At 38.0% G+C, this 22,304-nt stretch overlaps 1 protein-coding gene across 1 annotated transcript in view; it reads right to left on the bottom strand.

The window, feature by feature from the left end:
- si:ch211-285f17.1 (sickle tail protein homolog) overlaps positions 1 to 22,304 on the bottom strand; it is a 131,385-nt gene that overhangs the window by 108,161 nt on the left and 920 nt on the right. The gene's annotated exons all lie outside the window — the stretch shown is intronic.

Raw genomic sequence — 22,304 nt, 5'->3', positions numbered from 1 at the left:
TTGATGTTTCTATCATCAATGCTTTGATGCATTGGCAATATTGTATGTAAAATAAGCATGCCATTAAAAATCCAGGAACGTCTCAGGTTGCGCATGTAACCATGGTTCCCCAAGAGGGAACGAGATGTTGCACCCCCTAGGGAGCACATTGGGCAATGCCACAAGCATGACCGTTGACTGAAGCTCATGTGAAACAACATCAATCCTATTGGTAAACATGGTCCATGACGTCAAAGACAGGGAGCCGGGAAGTATAAATGGGCACCTGCTGAATATGCCACCAGCTTAATTGTCTGAAGGACATGTAAACAGGCAGGCTGCAGGCATGGCGAGGGGGCGCAGCTTCTTGTTCCTTCTTGGGGAACCATGGTTACATGGATAACCCAAAATGTTCCCCTTCTAGGGAACTCAAGGTTGCACCCACCTAGAGGGCACATTGAGGAACAAAATCCAACCATGCCATGCCGAGGGGCATTTCTGTCCACCTGGAAGAAGAGCACCAAGAATGCAACAGACATACGCCAAACCAAGGCCACTGCCACCACTGACTGCTCAAATAACCTGGCAGAAATGAGGAGACCCGATTAGATCAAGGGGAACACCCCACCCAAATCAAGAGCAAAGCTATCCTCAGATATCCTCAGATTTTGTTCCTGTGGCTCAGTGGTAGACCATTGCATTAGAAGCGCAAAAGGTCATGGGTTCAATTCCCAAGGAACGCAAGTACTGGTAAAAAATTACATTTATAGCCTGAATACACTGTAAGTCGCTGTGGATAAAAGCGTCAGCTAAATGCATAAATGTAATGTAAATGAAATAGCTATGCTATGTGAGCAATACTACCCTGGATACACAAGTCCACTGAAAAGGCTAAACTAGAGGAGCTCAAGAGCCACTTATATTTCAGTTGATGAGAGTAGCTTCTGAGCTAGAAGACAGCTATCCTCAGATAGCTATGTCCTAAAGGTCTTATGAACCAGAATAAAAATCTAAATACCCTTCCATCACAGCTGCCCAGACCACATAGAGTGGGCTATCTACTTACAACCCCAGCAGGGTAGATAGCACTGTCTAGGCAAGGGCTCAAGGAGGCCGCTACTTAAAGACCCTAAAAAGCGAAGCAATCACTGAGATAGCACAAAGATATCCTCAGATAGCTATAGCTAGTGAACACATAAACATCAGTAGTCCGAGATCAAAGCCTGATGTATGCTGTGGCCATAAAACTAGAGGGATGAACACAGCTATCCTTGAATAGCAGTTCACTCAGACATTATTTGACAACCCAAAAATGTGGAGGAGTATCTGAGCTGGAACACAGATATCCTCGAAAAGCAGATTTCTAAACAAATACGTAAGCGCTTAATTGAGATAACCTGTGCCAAGGGGAACCCAAGATAGTTAAGAAGCCAGGCTAGAACCTAGCTGTCTCAGACTGCCATATTCCAGAGCAAAGTAAGCTTGAGCTGGGGCATAAACATCCGCAGACAACTACACTCTAAGCAGGGACTTTTCACTTAAGCCTTGAAGAGGGGAAGCAGTGTACTCAGCCCAAACCCACTAAATGGGATTCAGAAGGACCGCCCACTTAAAACTACTTAGAAGCCTGGGGAGGCAGCCCACTCCTAAACCCAAATGAATTCAGGAAGACAAATTCCCCATAACCACTTTAGGTGCTAAAACAACCTGGGAGAGAAAGCTTGCTAGACTCTCTCCACAATGTTTAAATATATTCATGCCCAGAGAGGCTCTCCACTTACAAATATAAGCATATTAAAGAGGCATGGCCGAGCTCACACTTCATCGCCATAACATCCCAAAAATAAATATCTGTGGCATAGAGAGAGTGCGTGGATGCCACAGATCAAAGTGATGACCGCAAGGTGAGATAAACTGTGCCACAAGGCACAAACACTTTGTTCCACATCCCTCAGGAATGGGAACAAACGTGAGCGGAACCTAGTCACTGTGACTCATCGTGATAAGCACGTAGCTCTGAAAGCATCTGCTCTTCCAACATGAAAACAGAATATGCTCTTGAATGTCAACTTGAGTGCTATCAGCAGGACCTGATAACCCAAAAAGAGTGTCTAAAACCAGAAAATCCTGAAATCTGAGTCTTCAGCGAGACAACGGAACCTGGACCGCGAGACATAACTGCTTGTCACTTATCTTTCTAGAAGAATGGAATGGAGCTTCTTCTGTATAACACTCAAAATGAGCGGGTTTAGCACCATCGAGCACTGAACACGCAAGCTCCTGACCAGGATACATGACGCAAAGATTGTCTCACCTGCCTTAGTCTCTCACTCACACTACAAACAGATGGCTCCTGAAGACAACAAAAGTTGAAGATTTATTCAGCAGGTGCCCTTTTATACTTCCGAGCACCCTACCTATGATGTCATGGGCCATGTGGACCAATAGGATTGCTATTGTTTCACGCAAGCTTCAGACACCATTCATGCTGGTGGCATTCCCCAATGTGTCCCCTAGGGGCCGCAGCGTGGAGTTCCCTAAAAGAGATACTGTACAGCAAGAGACAGTCAGTAAGAGTGATGGATGAAGAATAAACATAGAGAGAGCCTAATGATCTATAGAGAAGGTCGAGAGACATGCTGAGAGCAAGAGGGAAAGAGAAAAGAGCAACAGAAGAATAGTAGTCATTAATTAAAAAGAGAGACAGAAAGACAGAGTAACACCAGTGTAATGGCTTCAAAGCTGGATGGGGCACTTTTGAGGCCATGCCTTCCTTTTCAGACGAGACCCTATAACAGGACCCAAAAGAACTCAACACTAAACACCATCTGTTTCTCCTGAGCCCAGCCTTCTGCCAACTGTTTAGAATTACTTTGCTTTCCTTCATGTCCCTAGAAAAGATTAAACACACACAACAATCCGAACTGTGGCAAGAGTTTCTGTTAATTGAATTACCACATTCACAATCAAGGTATTCAAAAGTGTCTTAATTGTTTTCTTTTGCAATTACGCAAAGTAATGAGATGATTTTGTCAATATTATATCACATTTAGCTTAATAAAATTCACTATATTTATAGTAAAAACAATTAATTAGAGTCATCTTACATTGGAAAGGGTCTTGTGTGAGGGAAGTTCTACCAAATATCCCTTACTATGGGCTCTCTTCCTATAAATTTGATCACAACTGTTAATCGCTGTTGATCGTGTTCGCCATTTCTCTTTGAATACATGTCATTGACTAACTGCATGACTTTTTCCTATCCTAGAATTGCACGTCTGCCATCTGGACATCATCTTGACATAATCACCACTGATAAGCTACTTCTAAATGTAATGTAGAAACATTCATTTTCTGTGAAGCTGTTTTCAACGATGTGTACCATGAAAAGCACAATACAAAATAAATGTAAATTGAATTGAATTAAAGAACTGGTTCTGGGCTCCCCAAAGAACCTTTCAATGAATAGTTCTCAACATTTTTCTTAGTGTAAAGAACATTTTAACAATCTAAAAAATATTTATAAAGAAAGGTCCATGAATGTTAAAGGTTTTTCTTGGAACCATCGATACTAATGAAGGACTTTTATTTTAAAGACAGACAGACAGATATCCAATCCAATTGTTTTTAGTGAATGAAAAATGTACAAACTGCCATGTGCAATCTACTGTATTATCAGGGAGAGAATTGTATTTGTATGTAAGCAAAAAAGACTTAGGAACTGAATGAAGGGAACTGAATCAAATCAAACAGAATCAGAACTGCATGGAAAAATGAAATGAATCAGAATCTGAATTTACTTTATTAAATCTGTTTACACATAATTTTACTGGAGTACAAGCCAGATGCTTTCTTTTAAAATCTAAAAGAAGAATGATGGACTGAGATTGGGAAATGACAGAAGCAGGATTCCTCAGGCAAGCATCACTGCACATAACGTCCAAACATTTGCACTAACCACCAGGCCACATCTCTGAAAGAACAAAATGTATTCATAGATCACTTCTGCAACACAAATTTAATTTCATTTCCATGACATTTATTTTACATTTCTAAATCACCTTTTCAAAGGTCACTGCGTGTCTGTGTTGAATGTGTTGGTTTTCATACTGCATTCATACTGACATCAGTTTTGCTCTCACATCACTGACACTCTTCTGGCCTCCCCCAAACACCCGCAGGACTGACTGTCCTTACATTCACATGGGTGTAAGTGCAGAGAAGCATTAGAACCAAAACAAGCTCCTATTTTGATGCCTCACGAAATAACACTGAACCCTGCGCCAAGACACTCAGACTCTTGAAGGTCCTGAGAAATGGTTTTAATAAACCCCCTCACTGACTTGCTGAATTTGTTTTTTCTGTTTGCGTGAGTGTACATGCACGCACTTGATTGTGTTGTGAAGAAAGCATCAAAGCAATACTCTCATTAATGTCTTATGGATACAGTTTAGTGTTTGCTCATCAAGAATGCTGACACCCTCTAATTTAATGTCTTATTGTGGGCGAAATGGAATTAGAATGGCTGACAATATTGGCACACACACACACACACACACACACACAAATAAAGGCTCTAAATCTGGAGGATTTGCATATCTTAATGCAAGATTAAGCTCATCGTCCTGCGTGCTGCCATCACGGTGAAATGTGGTTTATTATCTGAGCTGTTCTGCTTTAAAAGGAAAAGTTCAGCTCAAAAATGAAAGTCTGACAATATTTACTCACCCTCATGTCTTTCCAAACCCATGCCTTGAATTGTTGAAGGATATTCTGCCTGTCTTTTCAATATAATAAAAATAAAAAAAGCCTGGGGCTGTCAAGCTTTAAAAGAACAAAATAAAGTATCATAAAATTAGCTCATATGACTCTACAAGTCTTCTGAAAACAAATGTCAAAAGTGTTATAATTATTGAGTACCAAATTAGAGCAAATTAAGTAATTTCTTAACAAATTAAGTAATTGAAGTGACTGAAGTTTATAGTTGATTTTTCTCCTTAAGCGAACTGTTAACTAAGGTGGCCCAGTAGTGAACAATACAACGGAAACAAGCCACAACACAATGAAAACAAGTCGCAACACAACAGAAACAAGCGATAACACAATGAAAACAAGTCGCAACATAATGAAAACAAGTCGCAACACAACAGAAACAAGCGATAACACAGTGAAAACAAGTCGCAACACAACGGTAACAAGCCACAACACAACAAAATTAGCACAACACTACATTAACAAGCCACAACACAATGAAAACAAATCGCAACATAATGAAAACAAGTAGCAACACAACGGAAACAAGCCACAACACAACAAAATTAGCACAACACTACATTAACAAGCCACAACACAACGTTAACAAGCCAGAACACAATAAAAACAATTCGCAACACAATGGAAACACCACACAATGAAATTAGCACAACACAAAAGAAACAAGTCGCAACACAGCAAAATCAGCACAACAGATACTACAAACCTGTGAAATTATCGGAATGCTTCATTCATGAATTTATTTCCCAATTTCCAAATCAACTTTTGACATGAGGGTGGGTTTTTGGGTGAGCTACCCCTTTAAATCATGACAGATATTAATTATTAATTATATTTATATTATATATATATTATAATTATTAAGTATAAAAAGTATTAAGATCCGATCACAAGTGGTCAAACAAGATAATCGTTTATGCATAACATGCATCTCCTTTACACTTGTGATTGGATTTCAAGAGACAGGTCATGTTTGCATACATTCGTCACTGTTACTGGTGTTAATGAAGTACACAAATAATAAATAAATGAATATATATATATATATATATATATATATATATATATATATATGTATATATATATATATATATAAATAAATGCAAAACATTTGAGTGATTTTAATTAAAATATATATTTTAAAACAAGGGTGAATATTGAAATAATAGGATTGAAAAGAGAATAAGACATTCGGGGGGGGGGGGGTACAAAAGTGAATGAATATGATTTAAATATTTTGTGTGCATGAGTGTTTTAGCTGAGTTGGAATTGTGAAGATGAAATCAATCATATAAGTTCATTCAGAAAGAGAAAATACATTGCCTCAATAATAAACTACATACTCAAGCAGAAAAGATGCTTGTCTGTCATTGAAACATTACAAACTGACAAATTAGACTGTCCAAAAAGCTGACTGACCATTTATTTATACTAATTCATTTCCTCTCAGTGTGAGAAAGATGTGCTTGCACTGGTCATTCTGTTGCGAGGAAGTTATTCTGTTGGACATGCTGCCATGTGCTCTGAAACTCTCTGTCAGTATCAATGAAAAAACTGGGCATGGGACTGGGTTTACAGATTTTTGTGAAGACTTTTCCCATGCCATTTTCTGAATAAAATTCAAACTGACTGAATGTAACTCCATTTAAAGTGGATTTGGTTTATAGAATTGTGCTGAATGAAACTAATAAATCTAGCGGTTAAGCCTCTGCAGCTAGTTTTGGTTCCCCAGAGAAATGTGTAAAAATCCGACCCACCCTGCTGGCTGCCTTCCTCCATATTTATTGAACAGAGTGTCTGTGCATCTACATGTCTGCAAGACAGAAACAACAAGAGCTTTCTATAAGTCTGAGCAGCCCAAAGTGTTCTTTAAGAGCTACCCATACATTTTTTATCAAATCCTCCCCGACTCTTTGTGTGTGTGCTCAGAGGGCCCTTATGTAGTGTTCACTGCTTCCTGAGCATGGGTTATCTGTAGAAGTGTATGCACTTCAAAAAGTCATCAGAAACAGATAACACTTGAGTTGTGCAGAAGAATGATGATTGCATAATATACTTAAAGGGTTAGTTCATCCGAAAATGAAAATTAAGCCATAAATTACTCACCCTGAAGTCATCCTAGGTGTATATGACTTTCTTCTTTCAGACGAATTCAGTTGGAGTTATTTAAAAAATTGTCTCTGATCTTTCAAGCTGTTTGATGCCACTCAGCAGACCATTATATGGCGCTGTAATTCTGCCACAGAGATACACTAAAACAGAAAAGAAGACTTGGACTATGTGCATAAACTCCACGCATGATCAGTTGATACGCTGTTTCCATTCAGATTAAATCACAACAACGTAGGAAACAGTACCAACGTGACGCAGCTGACACAGAATAGCATAGGTCCAGCTGAAATTCCCCAAAATGGCACCAGGGTGATGCAGAGGAGACAAATTATTGATTAAATACATTTTTTTAGAGGGGGGGGGGGATTGGGTTGCGCACAAAAAGTATTCTCGTAGCTTTGTATAATTGCACAGATCTCCTTGCTACGTTCTTTTTGGACTTAGGAACATTTCAGTTGTGTTGCTGTCTATGGAGGGTCAGACAGCTCTCAGATTCCATCAAAATATCTTAATTTATGTTTCGAGGATGAGTGAAGGTCTTACAGGTTTGAAACGAAATAAGGGTGAGTCATTAATGACAGAATTTTCATATTTGGGTGAACTAACCCTTTAATGACAGAATTTAGATTTTTGGTGAGCTATCCCTTTAGACCAAAATCTCTGAGGAATGTTTCCAGCACCTTGATGAATCTATGTCATGAATAATTAATTCAGTTCTGAAGCCAAAAGAGGGTCCAAGCCAAGTACTAGCAAGGTGTACCTAATAAAGTGGCCGGTGAATGTTAATTTATGCCAGCCCTTGCATCAAACCCATGACCCTGGCATTGCTAGCATCCTGATCTGCAGTTTGAGCTTCAGGACTGATGTGATGTTGTTTATATAATTAATCCTTAAACAGTAAATAACAAAATTTAGGTCAAAGATTAATATCTCATCATAGGTTTACATTCTGAAACTCCCTGAAAAAAAACATATCTTTCTCTTCCCATTATTTTAACCTGACATTACATGTTCTCAGCTGTCAGAACAGTCAGTGTGCCTGGGGCGACCTGACATCTTACAAATAAGAGAAATACTGATGGGTATAGAGTGACATATCATCCAGGCTTGAAAACCTGGTGTGTCTGATTGTGTGTGTGCCTGCTTTCATCTCACAAGTGGCTTGTGTTGAGAGAAATATATGCCATCTGCTACACTAAGCAGTCTGGAGTCTTGTCTCTCAGGTCCTGTTACAGGTATCCTCTGAAAAATACATGCCACACTTAATTAAGCCCTCGTTCCCACTAGATTAAGACTACAGCTAATGCAGATCATACAATGGCCCTATGCATGTTTAGACCATTAGTGGCTACTAAAGATGTATTTATTAATGGTTCTCGCTAAAGAAATGTACCACTTTTACTATTGCTCATACTCAGGGTTAGAGGTTTAATCCTAAGTATGACTTTATATTTCTTTGTTTCTCGTAAAAAGAAACTTTCTGTTTCACAATGTGGCTTTATATCTTGTAATTGAAAACTCACGACATGGCAATTTAGTAATTGCGACTTTGTATCTCACAAGATGACACAATCTTTTACACTTGCACCTTTAGTTTTTTGTAAAATTAGACTTTTTATTTCACAACATGACTCAAAGGTGCAATAGGTGATTGTCTTCAGAAACATCTTTTGTTATACTTGTTAAAAAATCTCTTTACATCCTGATAGCAATCATTAAGTTAAGTTTGGGGGAGGCCTGTCAACGTATGTATCTGCATACCTTTGCGCACCCTGTTCGTGCAGAGAGAATACATCATTAGCGCATTCACGCATGCTGTGCAGATAGAGCTAGAATGGCAGACAAATATCAACAACCAGGTCTTCCTTCTTAGTATTGTAGTATTTTAAAGTTTTCTCGCTGGTTAATGACACATGATGTAGCCCAGCGGTTCCCAATTCCAGTGCTCATGCAAATATTTTCCATGTCTCTCTTAGTTAACACACCCGATTCAGATGACCAACTCGAGCTATGTGAATGATCTGTGTTCCGATCGATATGATCCCTACACCATGTTCATGCTCCCTACTCCCTGAGCAGGGGTTTACTTCACTTCAGAACATTGACTGTAATTGGAGACCGCTGATGTAGCCTATTGTAGTAATGCTGTCTCTGGTATTCTGGTATGTGAGCATAAATGCGTTCAGGGGGCGTGGCTTTGGACGGCGTTTGCAGGGAAGGTGGGACATTCGCTTTCAGTGCTATCAGGCTAATGTTAGCATTTTCCAAGATCTCCTCATAGACAGTAAAAGAAATGGACACAGCGACCCCATTGGAACTCAACTGAGACAATTGAAGCCCATTTTTAGCGTTTTTTAGCACTTCCGTTTCTAACGCGCAGACTCAAACGAAGCTTGACGATGTCAGCAACCTGTCTGACAGATGTAAATCTTCTAGTAGCTGTGCGTGCAAACTGCCATCGTTAATCTTGCAGAGACGGCGAGCTTGAGTGGGGAGATCTTTGTCGTGAGTGAGCAGGAGTAAGTATTCTGATTAATTATTTTGTATAGTATTTTAAAATGTAACGCCAGTACGCCATATTAAGTTAATTGCCTGCGAGCTTCTCCTCCTGTCTGTACGGTAATGCGACAGAGAGTCGAGTGGTTATGACGCAATCGTTAGCCTATTTTTTTACAAAAACTGTTTCTAAGGGGCCATAATGTAACATAGAAGGTAATGGAGCCCTTTATACATTGTCGTGTATCATTAGAAATAAATAATGGACAAACGGAGTCTTTAAACGCCTCAGATGTAAAGTTATTCGCTGTCAAAGTGACGCCAAAATTTTCTTGCGATTGTAAACTTATCTTGTTTTGTATTTATTTTATCTTGTTTTAAACTTATTTTGTACTTCTGACTTTGTATCTTACAATATGAATTTATATTTTGCAGTTGCAACTTTGTTTCTCATAGGGATGCATCGATCCGTACTCAGGCCATTTTCTGAGGACTGGTATCGGTCAGACGAGATAGATCCAAATCTGATATTGTGCGTATGCTATTCTGTGTTATTGTCCCACGAAAGCCACAAAAACATCATAAAGCACCAAAACGTTTTCAAGAGCATATTTCAAGTTCCATAGTTCAGTGTGAGGTACAGATTAATATTGAAGTCATTAAATTCAAGTTCACATAAACTCTTCTTTCCACTGTCTGTCTTCCTTCATTCAGCCATCAAACAAACTGCATGTCACTTTCGGTTACTACAGTCAAAATGATGAAACTCTCTTCAAAAGCGCACAGTAACTGAGGTTTAAAACTGTTCAAAGAAAAGCCTCAATAAACTAACGCACATAATTAATACACTACGCATCAATATCTCTTCCCTTTGTACTAGTGATGTCCGGTTCGCGAACGAATCGTTTGATTTAACCAGTTCTTCTTAGTGAACCAGTTAAACTATTTCACCAAATCAAACTGTATTGTTTGAACTGGTTTGCGTCTCCAGTAAGCATTAATCAACAAATAATTTACTTTTTTAATGTGGCCTACACTCCCTCGAAAAAAGAGCCGAAATAAACCAATATCCCGGAGTAATTCATTTACTCAAACAGTACACTGACTGAACTGCTGTGAAGAGAGAACTGAAGATGAACACCGAGCCAAGTAGCTTTTGTGACTGTTCTATGTGAACTCGAAGGGCTGCGCAGCCTGTGCACTGTGACAACATGTTGTTTCAAGCTCATCATTGATTCATTCTCTCTGTATTGGCGCCTTTAGTATTATAATACTTTCCTGCACAATCAAAGATTATTAATCGTTTTTTTTGTTCTGTCCTATCTATGATATGTTGCTGCCTTTATTACTGCGCTGTACAGTTAAAATAAACGTCTTTTAGATTTCTACATAAATCTATATACTTGTTTTTTCATGAATGTATTTTACAATAATAAAAAGAGCATTTTACAAGTTTACAGACTTTATCACTTTTATTTAAATAAAATATTTCACTAGATTTTATAAAATTATTGTGCACTCGTGATTTTTCTAGAATCTAGAGTATCCTTTTCTGCTGAATTATCCACTAACCTAGTTTATTATAGTAATTTTGTCATAGACTATTTGTCATAGATTATGATTATATCTTTTTTGCATTTGTTATTTTTCATTAAAATGAATTTGTGTATATATAGCAGATTGTGATTTACACAAAAGAGTGATGATCAGGTCAACACAGAGTAGTATAGAAATTATACATTGATTAAAAAAAAAATAAACTGCTGGTATCGGATTGGATCCAATTAATTTTCCATACCGGAACGGATCGGTTCTGAAAAAATGGTACCGTTGCATCCCTGGTTTCTCATAATTGCGACTACATATTTCACAATGTGACTTTATATTTTAAATATACAAATTTATCTTAACTAAATTATGACTTTTTCTTCTCATAATTTCATCTTTTTATTTCACAATGTGACTTTATATCAAAACGTTTATCTTACAATGTGATTTTTTTGGATTATACCTATTTGTGTCGAACAGTGTGAATTTATATTTCGCAATTACGACTTTGTTTCTCATAACTGATTTTATAAAGTATTTGACAATTTGACTTCATACACACTTTGAAACACTTCATCACAACTTTATTTTTGAATTGTGCCTTTTTTCTTCTCATGCTACTTTATATCTAGCAATGGCAACTTTATCACAATGTGACTATATTTCTTACTTGTAACTTTGTTTATTATAATTGTGGAATTATATTTTACAATGTGCAATCTTTTTTTTCCTCCTTACTATATTTAGCAATTTAGATCATTTATATATCAATGTGATTTTGATCCTTATTTATTGATTTATTTTTCAAGAAATACAAAAAGAAACACTGGTTGGTGCAGTTGTTCAGCACATGGGTCTCAATGTGTGTGTGTGTGTGTGTGTGTGTGTGTGTGTGTGTGTGTGTGTGTGTGTGTGTGTGTGTGTGTGTGTGTGTGTGTGTGAACCGACGTATGCATATTTACACTCAAGCCTTGGTTTTATAAGAATGTTTAGTCTGTTGTTAATGCTGTAGAATTGGAAGGACATTTCTGTGGTCTGGGAAGTAAAACTAAACTTCTCACCGTGAGAACAGTCTAGGCATGTCAGCAAAAAGGGAGGGAGAAATGGAAACCCCTTCATTCACCTCCTTACTTAAAGTGTGATTCATATCTTCCAGACCAGAGGGATGAGAAGAGAGAAACAGAAATGAACTGCCTAAAATCCTGAGACAATTCTCAAGATTTGCATCAAGGTAGAGGCTGCGGTGCTGGTGTTATTTTAGATGGGGGAACTTCAGGGCTCTTGCAAGCAGAGCAGTAAATCTGCATAAAAACAGCTGCTAGTGTTGTCTGGGGAATACAATTATTTCACACTGAGGAAATCCTCCTGTTCTTCACGTACAAAATGACAAATATCTTATCCAAAGCTTTTGTGGGCTCTCCTTTTTCTTTTGTTGTCTTAAAGGACATTTAACTTGCTCCTTACCCAAATGACTTTCTTTTTTATGTGGAACAAAAAACAGATATCCTGAACAATGTTCATGCTGCTTTGATCAAGCTTACAATAAAAACATATGGTGACCAACATAAAAAGGATTAAAAAAGCTAACTTAAACCAGTAAACTTAAAATTGAGATAGATATGATTCAAAGCTAAATAGTAATATATATATATATAATTTATATATATATATATATATATATATATATATATATATATATATATATATATATATATAATAAAAATTACAAAAGCACTAAAATAAAATTGAAAAGAAAACTGAAAAATTGTATCCTCTGTGCCAGCCTGTTGTCACTTTTATTATTTTGTTGTATGAAAGTGAACAGCATGCACATTCTTCAGAACATCTCATTTTGTTTTCCACCGATGAAAGAAAGTCATGCAGAGGTGAAAACATTAAGACCAAATTAAAAATTTTGGGTAATTACACTTATATTAGACAATATATTAGACTTCTTTTCCAATTTCTACTCCTCCCTTTAATTCCCTTTTTTGCTTGTCCTTTCCCTCCTCTTTTCATGTTTCTTCCAGATTCCTCAGCTCTTCACATCTGTCCTCCCCTTCCCTCCATCTCATTAACACCAACATGATATACAAGGACAATCTCAGCATCTCATCAGAGCAAAAACACACTTCAAAAAATATTGCCACTTTACATAATTTAGAGGCTTCTGACAGGGCAAAAAAAAACAGCTAGAAACAAACATTCTTGGAAAACAAGAGGCAAGAAAAGCAGATAACTGTCAAAAGCAGTAAGGTTTTTTGTGGCTGTTATTTTGGAGATCTGGTTTCGTGTGATAGGTGTAGGCCATGTGTGAAAGGTGAAAGGTTAGATTCGGTCTGTGGGTCGGTTTATCCCCTGCTGGGGGTGATATTGACATAACAAGTGTCTAGATTCTCAAAGAGAACATAGTGTCCTCCAAACACACACACACTGGAGGCTTATCTCCATGAATAAGCGGATAATGTTGGTGCCCGTGCTGTGAAAGTGTTTCTAACACGGCATGATCCCACACTGTAAGAGCCAACCAGACACCACTCTCAGATGGGTTTATCACCTCCAACACACTTATATAAACACACATTGCCCTATCATTTTATTTTCGGGCCCTGCTATACTCTTCCTGGGTTATTTCAAAGAATTTTCCATTTGTATTTTATTTATTTGTTTGTTTGTTTATTTATAAAAATTATTTCTTGAAAATTTTATAAAAGTTTTTTCAAATAAACAAGTATGAATACAGGGTTTTTTTAGCTTTGCACATGCATTTTCAACTAGAATTTTATTCTTAACTTCAAATAATTTCTAATTCTTTATTTATGATTATTTTATAATAGTTTTTTTCTTGAAAACAGTTTTACGTTTTTCAAATGAAATAAATATGAATATGAATACAATAATTTTCATACCTTTGCATATGTTTTAAACACAATTTTGCACGTCCAAAATCAGAGTACACTGTATTGAGAAACCAGCGCAGACCTACGTCCCCAGACTATTTGCCTAATCTTCCCCGTACTTTACACCGCAGGAGAAACGCAGAAAGCAACAGGTCTGAGGGGAAAAAAGTTCCGGGTACAAATGTTCCTGTTAATTTCAGTGGAAACACGGCAATACTGTAGCAACTTTTGCAAAGTCCCCAGTGGCGGTGAACCCATAAAGTAAGGAAATTTGTTAAAAATAATAAAGCTTCTGTCTGCACCCTTTAATCCGTGATTGCTGGGACAATTTGAACGCCCCCTACCCAAAGTTTTATAGTGAACTCTATGTGATATATTAGCTTTCCTCAGGTGAAGACAGTGATAGAGAGGGACGATAAGAAGAGAGGAAGGAGGGATGTTTAGACAGTGGGACTGGGATAGCAGGTTTGGAGTTCTCTCCTTTCTTCCACTAGGAGAAACCTGATACCATCCAGTACTGTAGCTTCATCAGCATCTAAATATGCATGGCATCCCATAGCTTGACCCTGGAGATTAAGTTTAATAGTTGTGTATAAATCTGGCACTTTCTAAATTACTGTCATGCCAACACTAATCCAGCTAATACAATTTAGATAAAAATTGTATTGCTTAGATGTTGCTCTTTCAAAGCTCATGCAACTGTTGGTTACATTTCATCTAGAGTTGTGATCTGTTATCTAAGATATTTTCTTTAAAATAAACAACAACCAAAAAAGTGGAGTTTGATAAAAGACAAGTTGTGATGGCATGGCACCTCAGAACTTAAATCTCGAAAACGGTGCACCTTATGGTTTGTTCACATGCCACTGTAGTGAATATGTATCACAAGTGGTGGCAAACGCTGAACCATCATCCAGCTGTGTGTTGTCCATGTCCACAGCTCAATGATGCCTAACGGAAGCAGAGACTGTTGTTCATTGTTCACAGTAACTGCGGGGCCACAGTGTGACAAATCGCCACAAGCTACAAAAGCGGTGACCAGTTCATCACAGCCTTCTGCATAGCTTACGACCTATTCTCGCATAGCCAGACCTTTAGACTGATGGCAAAAGGTCTGGGAACCTTGGCTGCTTTGAAATGCCAAGGCCTGCCCAAGAGGCAATATTACTGACAGGTAAAGCAAACAGTCACATTTCAGTTTGATACATTTCTGGTTGATAAATAAAAAGATCCCACGGCACAATGAAGCCCTGAAATATAGGGTATATATATAGTGGCCAAGTACTTTTATTTAATTTATTAAAGTACAAAGAAAATATTTCCAATGTTTTCACTGATCAACTTAATTTTTTTGTAAATATAGACCCATTTTTAAATTTTGATAGCAGCAACACAGTCCAAAAAATTTGGGACAGAGGCACATTTAACACTGTGTCACATCATCTTTGCCATTAATTATGATGTTTCATTGTTTGGGAATTGAGGATACTAATTGTGAAAGTTTTGCAAACAATCTCGCTTGATACAAGACTTGTCTCGCTTGATACAAGATTGTCATTGTCTGATTCTCCTTTTCATGATGAGCCATACATTTTCTATAGGAGATTGATTTGGACTGCAGGTAGGCCAGTCTTGCACATTCACGCGGTCTCTACGAAACCATGCAGAATGAGAGCTGTCATTGTCTTGGTCTAATAACCATAGACTTTCCATGAAAGACATCATCTTGATGGCAGTATATGTCTCTGTACAATCCCAGTATATGCCTCCATGTCAATAGTACCTTCGCACACATATGCCAGTCACCCATGATGTTTGCTCTGCGCCACCACCATACCATGACAGACGTTTGCTTTTGCTTCTGTCACTGATGAAAGTCTGGATGGTCTCTTTGGCTTTTTGGACTGAGAACTCGAAATCCAATTTCCCCGGAAACAAGTTGAAATGTGGTCTCATATGAGTACAGCACACATTTTCACTGTCTTTTTGACTATCTGAGATGAGCTCTGGCCCAGAAAACCTGGCAGCATTGCTGCATAGAATTGATGTATGGCTTTCTCCTAGAGTAACAGATATTCAAGTTGCATTTCTTGGTGCAGCAGCAGATTGTGGTAAATGACAGTAGTTTTCTGATGTACTCCTGAGCCCATGTGGCTATGTTTAACATCGCAGCATGACATTTTCTTATGCAATGACATGGTTCAAAGGTCAAGCATATTCTACTAATATATCATGCCTTGCCCTACATGTACTGTGATTTGTCTGGATACCCTGAATCTTTTCACAATATTATGTATGGTAGATCTTGAAAGACCAAAATTCTTAGCAATTTTACATTGTGAAATGTGATTTTCGATTTCTTTGACACTTGTAAAATTTGACACAAAGTGATGAGCTATGATCCAGCTTTGCTTGCAAAGACTGAGATGCTACTTTCATACCCAAACATGATACCCTGATCTATTACCAGTTCACCGGCTTACTGTGAGCTGTTTTAAAACGGTTTAACATGGAGATTCTATAACCTTTTGACTTTTATTTTGCCTCTGTGTTTGGAATGTGTTGCAGCCATCAAAAACAAAATTTGTTCATATAAAATTTGTTTCCTTTTAACAAAATACATTTATGATGGTCAGTGAACTTTTCATTGTACTTATGTAAATTAAATAGAAGTTAAAGAGAATTATCGAGAATCTCCGAATCTTGATTTTACAAATCGTCCCGACTTTTTTATTTTAAATTTCAATTTATCAGGATTGAAAATAAGTCACACAGAAATAAAGCGTTATGAACACAGTCTGCTATTCAGTCGAGTCTGTTTCAGTTTATTTAAAGTCACAATAGCCTATAGCCAAAATCTAATTTAGAAAGAATTATCATTTCTTTATTTTGATAAAAGCTCCTGTATAAAAATCATTATTAGCCTATATTTTTATGACATAGGCTACGAGGAGCTAAACTCTCCAGACACGACTTATGACAGACAAAATATGTTACAAAATAAATACACCATTGTAACAGAGATTAAGAAGCTGACATCTGATTTCTTAAAGTAGTCGCATTTACCATGTTTACTATGGTAACGTTAATGCCTAGCATGCATATTGCATTGCTTATAAATATCTCTGCCTTGTATGGTGATAATAATTCACATCGGATCAAGTTATTTCAAACACTCCCTGCTGACTGAAAGTGATTTTTGAGCTCAACTTATTTTAAAAAGTTTTTAATGCTGATGTTATAGCTGTTAGCTTTATGAAATGATGCACGGCGTTGATGCTCTCCAGACGCAGACCACTCCTCTAGCCCCAGCTGGACCTCTTTGGCCCAAGGTTTCCGTCCCTGAGGAAGCACCAACGAGGCACGATCAAGCACCAGAAGTGACAGTGGAAACGTTACTGGCTCTGGCACACACTAGAACTCCTGCTTTTGGCCCAACAGTGGGAACGCAGCTACTGATTACCAACAGAGTCTGTGGCACCTGGATGCACTGTGAGGTGGACATAAGCCTGCAGCGGCAGTGTAATGCTGTGGGTGTTGTTTACTTGGGACACTTTAGGCATCATTATCCCAATAACACAGTTATGGTGTGGTTCATGGAACATGATGTTGAATTTCTGTAAATGCCTTGGCCTCCAAATTCAATTGACATAAACCCAATCGAAAAGTGGTTTTTTGCTACATCACCACCACTCCACAATATATGGCAACTGGAGGACCTGCTGTTGACATTATGGTACCAGAAACCCCAGGAAAGCGATCACTAACTCGTTCAAATCAATGCCTCACTGCATGGCTGATGTTTGGCAGGCTAACGGAGGTCCTACAGTTATTATATAGCCTAGTTGATTATAATGTAATGGCTCAGTGGTATACTGTCATATATCAGCATATACATTTTTTTATATTACTTCAGATACATGTGAGAATAGTGGAGGTAAATCTGAAAAACAGGATTGAAGCAAATGTCCACATTTACTTCCCATTTATTGCTGTTTACCAGAAACAATTGAGACACTAAAGAGGTCTTATTGTGATGTTTTATATCTGCACTATTCTATAGTTCTGAATGTTGCCTTATCCCTCTACCCCTTGATATTTCTGTTCCTTTTTCTGGCTTTCATCTCTTTCAATCCCTCATTTTGTCCTAATCATCACTTGTGTTTGACATGAATTGACTCTAGCAAAGAACGCACATGCACACACACACACACACTAACATGTGCTGAGCTAATGCCACTTGGAGGGATTTGTCAGGTCTGGCAGTTCTCCACTGTGTCGGCTCTCACGTGGTGTGTCAATTGCCCTGTCACCATGGAGATTCAGAATTTTCTGCCCTGTGTCTGTACCTGAGCTTGCATTTCTATCCTTCACACACACACACATGCAGCCATGCATTCCTCTAAGACCTCTCTCTCTCTCTCTGTGTATTGGGTTTAACTGATGAGCCGGAAAATTAAACCCAGTCCTCGAGTATTTCGAGTCCAGTGTCACTTCAAAGCCTCGCTGAGGAGAGCATCATATGGCCATACGTGACATCTGCATCCAATTAGAGCTTTACATGAACAGGATTCCTCAAACCCTCCAGCGTATCTGTCACGACCAATCAGCCAATCACAAGCCGCCTCCTTAAAATAGATTTAGCAGCCATTTGGAAAAAGTCAAAAGCATGGTGTACTGTCTTTGATGAGTTGATTGACGTCAACTGTCTTTGATTTCTTATTAATCTTGCTTTTCTAGCTTATTAAAGATTCTATGAATGATGCATCTTCTTTAACCAATCACCATGTGTGTTAAAAGACTTGGTAAAGTGATATATTACTGGAATAACAGCGAATAAATCTCACATACTCTTCCTTTCGCACTCTCTCATTGATCGCAGACGAAGAGATGCAACAACAACTCTCAGAAAAAGGAGTGAGACCAAGGACAGTTTTTTGTTAGACATCCCAGCCCACTTCCAGACAACTAAATCCTCAAAAATGTTCCAGATTAAGCAATACTCTCTGAGCCTGCATAACCAGCCATGACAAGTAGAAACCTGAGCAAGACACAATGCTGATAACTTATATCGCAGTTGCACCTCAAAGTTATAAGCTTTGGCTCTAGTATATATAGTGAACCAAACATGGTATTACTGGTGAAAATAGTACGTTTTTGGTTTTTTGAGCTTAATAAGGTTATATAAAATGTAATGGTCTGTCTCATTTCATACACTACTGCAATGTATTTGCAGTAAAAGTACAGTGTTTTATAAGTTCACACTGATAAATGTAATATTACGTAGTGAGTGCAATATTTGCACTTAAAAGTTGAGATGAAACTGAAGTAGCAACAGATTTTTTTCTTGTGTATTTTGATGTACATTCAGGTGAAACGAAAATGTAGGTTGGAACTTGGTTCTGTGCATTAGTTATTGATTTGGTGGCAGATCTGAATGCAATCTTGAGGTTGATTGTTAGGTGACGGGGTTTAAGCAGACTTTAATTGGAATATTGTGGCGCACATTCGCGGAAGATTTAAATGACAATTTGATTAAGAATTATAAACAATTTTTTAAGTGCTCAAATAAATTGCTCACAGTAAGATCAATAACATGCCTTTAGAAAATAGATATAGTGATTTTATTTGATACCAAAAAATGTTTTGTTTTCCCTTCACTTTGGAAGGAAGGGGATTTTAGGTGGATTTTTGTAGTGGACATAATAATTATTGAAACAGAATTTTTCATACAACCCTTCTTTCTAACACTGTTGGTTAGAGCTGTCATTAATGACGTTAATCAAGTGGTGGACTGATAACTTCTGCTAATTATGTATTTTGAAATCAGTTAATGTCAGATTATTGCTGTAAACTTTTCTATGATGTTTGCGAATGTTCATTTGAACTATGGATTCTAGAAACACCAAATTTTTGAATTATGTTGGTAATGGTGAAACTTGCAAACCATAGATGGTGAACTATGTTTTTGGGAAACACACTAGATGGTTGAGTACACAGTGTTTATTATATATATGTGTGTGTGTGTGTGTGTGTGTGTGTGTGTGTGTGTGTGTGTGTGACCAGAACCATCTTAACTTTCTTAACTATCAATTTTTCGTTATTGAGATTTATACATTATCTGAAAGCTTAAATAAGCTTTCCATTGATTTATGGTTTATTAGGATCGGACAATAATTTGCCGAAATACAACTATTTCAAATTCTGGAATCTGATGGGGCAAAAAAATCTAAATATTGAGAAAATCACCTTTGAAGTTGTCCAAATGAATTCTAAGCAATGCATATTACTAATCAAAAATTTAGATTTTATATATTACGGTAGTAAATTTACAAAATATCTACATGGGACATACTCTTTAATTAATATCCTTAAGATTTTTGGCATAAAATAAACATTTTATTATTTTGACCCTATGACGAGAGCGGCGAGGCAGAGAGACTGGGAATGGGAATGGGTAGAGGCATGTGGAGTAATTGGAAATGAGCGACACCTGCGCCACTCACCAGTCTCGAGTCCCACGGAGGAGCTCCGGAAGGATAAAAGATGAGTTACGACAGTGAAGGACACGCATTATTTTGTTTTTTGTTTTTGTTTGTGCGCGGTAGTCATCTGCGAGGGGCTGTTGCGCTGTTTTGTGTTTATTTTGTATTTAAAGTTTGATTTAAATGTCCGCCGGTTCCCGCCTCCTTCTTCCCTTGACTATGAAGGGTTTTGTATAGCATTACACTGGTGCCGAAGCCCGGGAGGAAGGAGGGACACGCTGCCGAAGATCCCTCGCTGCTGTGATGAATCCGCAGTGCCATCAAGCATGGCGAAGCAGTCTGCCACCATTGACGCTCAAGATGGTGGGCTGGAGTGAGTTGCCAGGAGGACGGACGAACTCGCTGCCGGCCGCCTGAGATGTGGAGACACTGCTGCCGTCTGTGAGGTAGCGGAGGAGTCGACACCATTTGCCTGGAGGCCGGAGCCTGCTGCCGTCAGCCATGATGGGGAGGAGCAGGGAACGGGGGACTCCTGCCGGCTGCCCGAACCAGGCCTGGACCAGTCTCGTCCTACACTGTCGTATCTCGTCTTTTATCCTTTCGGAGCTCCTCTGTGGGACTCGAGACCGGTGAGTGGCGCAGATGTCGCTCATTTACAATTATTCCACCAGCCTGGACCCATTCCCATGGCTCTCGGCCCCGCCCCCGCCCCACTCATCACAGACCCATACAAAGTATTTTTGCCTATTGCTACAAATATACCCCAGCTACTTAAAACTGGTTTTGTGGTCCAGGGTCACACACACACACACAAACACACACATACATATACATATATAAATATACATATACATACATATATATATATAATATCTCAAGCCTAAAGTTCTCTTCAGTGTCTAAAAGGTTGACTCGCTTCACTCTCTTGATGTGTGTTTTCCAAACAGCTTCGTCTATCTGAACAGCACGACAGCCCTGACAAACACTTCCTGACCTTAAGATTGTGTATCAGTGAACGCAATCCAAACAGTGCAATCTTGCGACACTCTAGATTTCACTAAGAAGAGCTTGCAGTCCTCCAGTAGTCTTGAGTAGTCTGCTACTTCTCAGATGGGTGGGTGTGGGGATTTTTTTTCTCTGGTTTGCACTCAGAGAGAAAGTCAAAGAGAAAGAACGAGCAAGAACTTTTTAATATTACAGCTCTAAGGCTGTTATATTTCTCCTTTATATATATATATATATATATATATATATATATATATATATATATATATATATATATATATATATATATATAAATATATATATATATATATATTTCTCCACTACCTACACTCTCTCATCAAGTTCAGGAGGCATTCATTCAGTTGTAGTGTACAGGACTCATCAAAGCCATTCAAAGTCATTTCACATGTTCTGATTAGAAATAGCCCTGACGGAGCACAGCGAAAGAGTTCTTCTGAGATTCTTCAGGTCACTAAGGGATAGTTTGAATTTAAGCAATGCCCTCGATTCCTGACATTTCTGCACACAAGATCATAAATTAGATGTCCTAATCAAAATTTCTATCTAGTAACTTTTCAGAGTAATGTTTGAAAGGAATGTTCTCAAAATCCTAAAGGAATGAACAGGATTTCTAATGAAATCTCTATCAATATTTGGAACCAGTTTAAAGGGATCAAATAGACATCTGCTAAGACTCAAATAAGAACTTGATGAACTTAAGTTCTATGAAATTAACCAAATTAGTCAGGGGAAAAAACTTGAGTTTAATTTATTTGATTCTCTGAGGATATTTTAGAATTGGTTCCAGATTATAAAAAGGGTTTTTTTGACTAGCACCTCTTTAGACATTACATTTAAACTGAGAATAGCATTTTATAAACACAAACAGCAAGGTTGTTTCTCTCCGCTATAATGTCATAGACAAATACCTTGCATTAGAGCAGAAATGACAACAGCAGAAAATGTAGCAGCACAAGCAAGAATGACTTAAATGTTCACTCAGGGT

Source organism: Carassius gibelio, chromosome B24 (genome assembly GCF_023724105.1).
Source record: "Carassius gibelio isolate Cgi1373 ecotype wild population from Czech Republic chromosome B24, carGib1.2-hapl.c, whole genome shotgun sequence".
In the NCBI taxonomy this organism is placed as follows: Eukaryota; Metazoa; Chordata; class Actinopteri; order Cypriniformes; family Cyprinidae; genus Carassius; species Carassius gibelio.
This window is presented reverse-complemented; position numbering and strand designations above follow the sequence as displayed.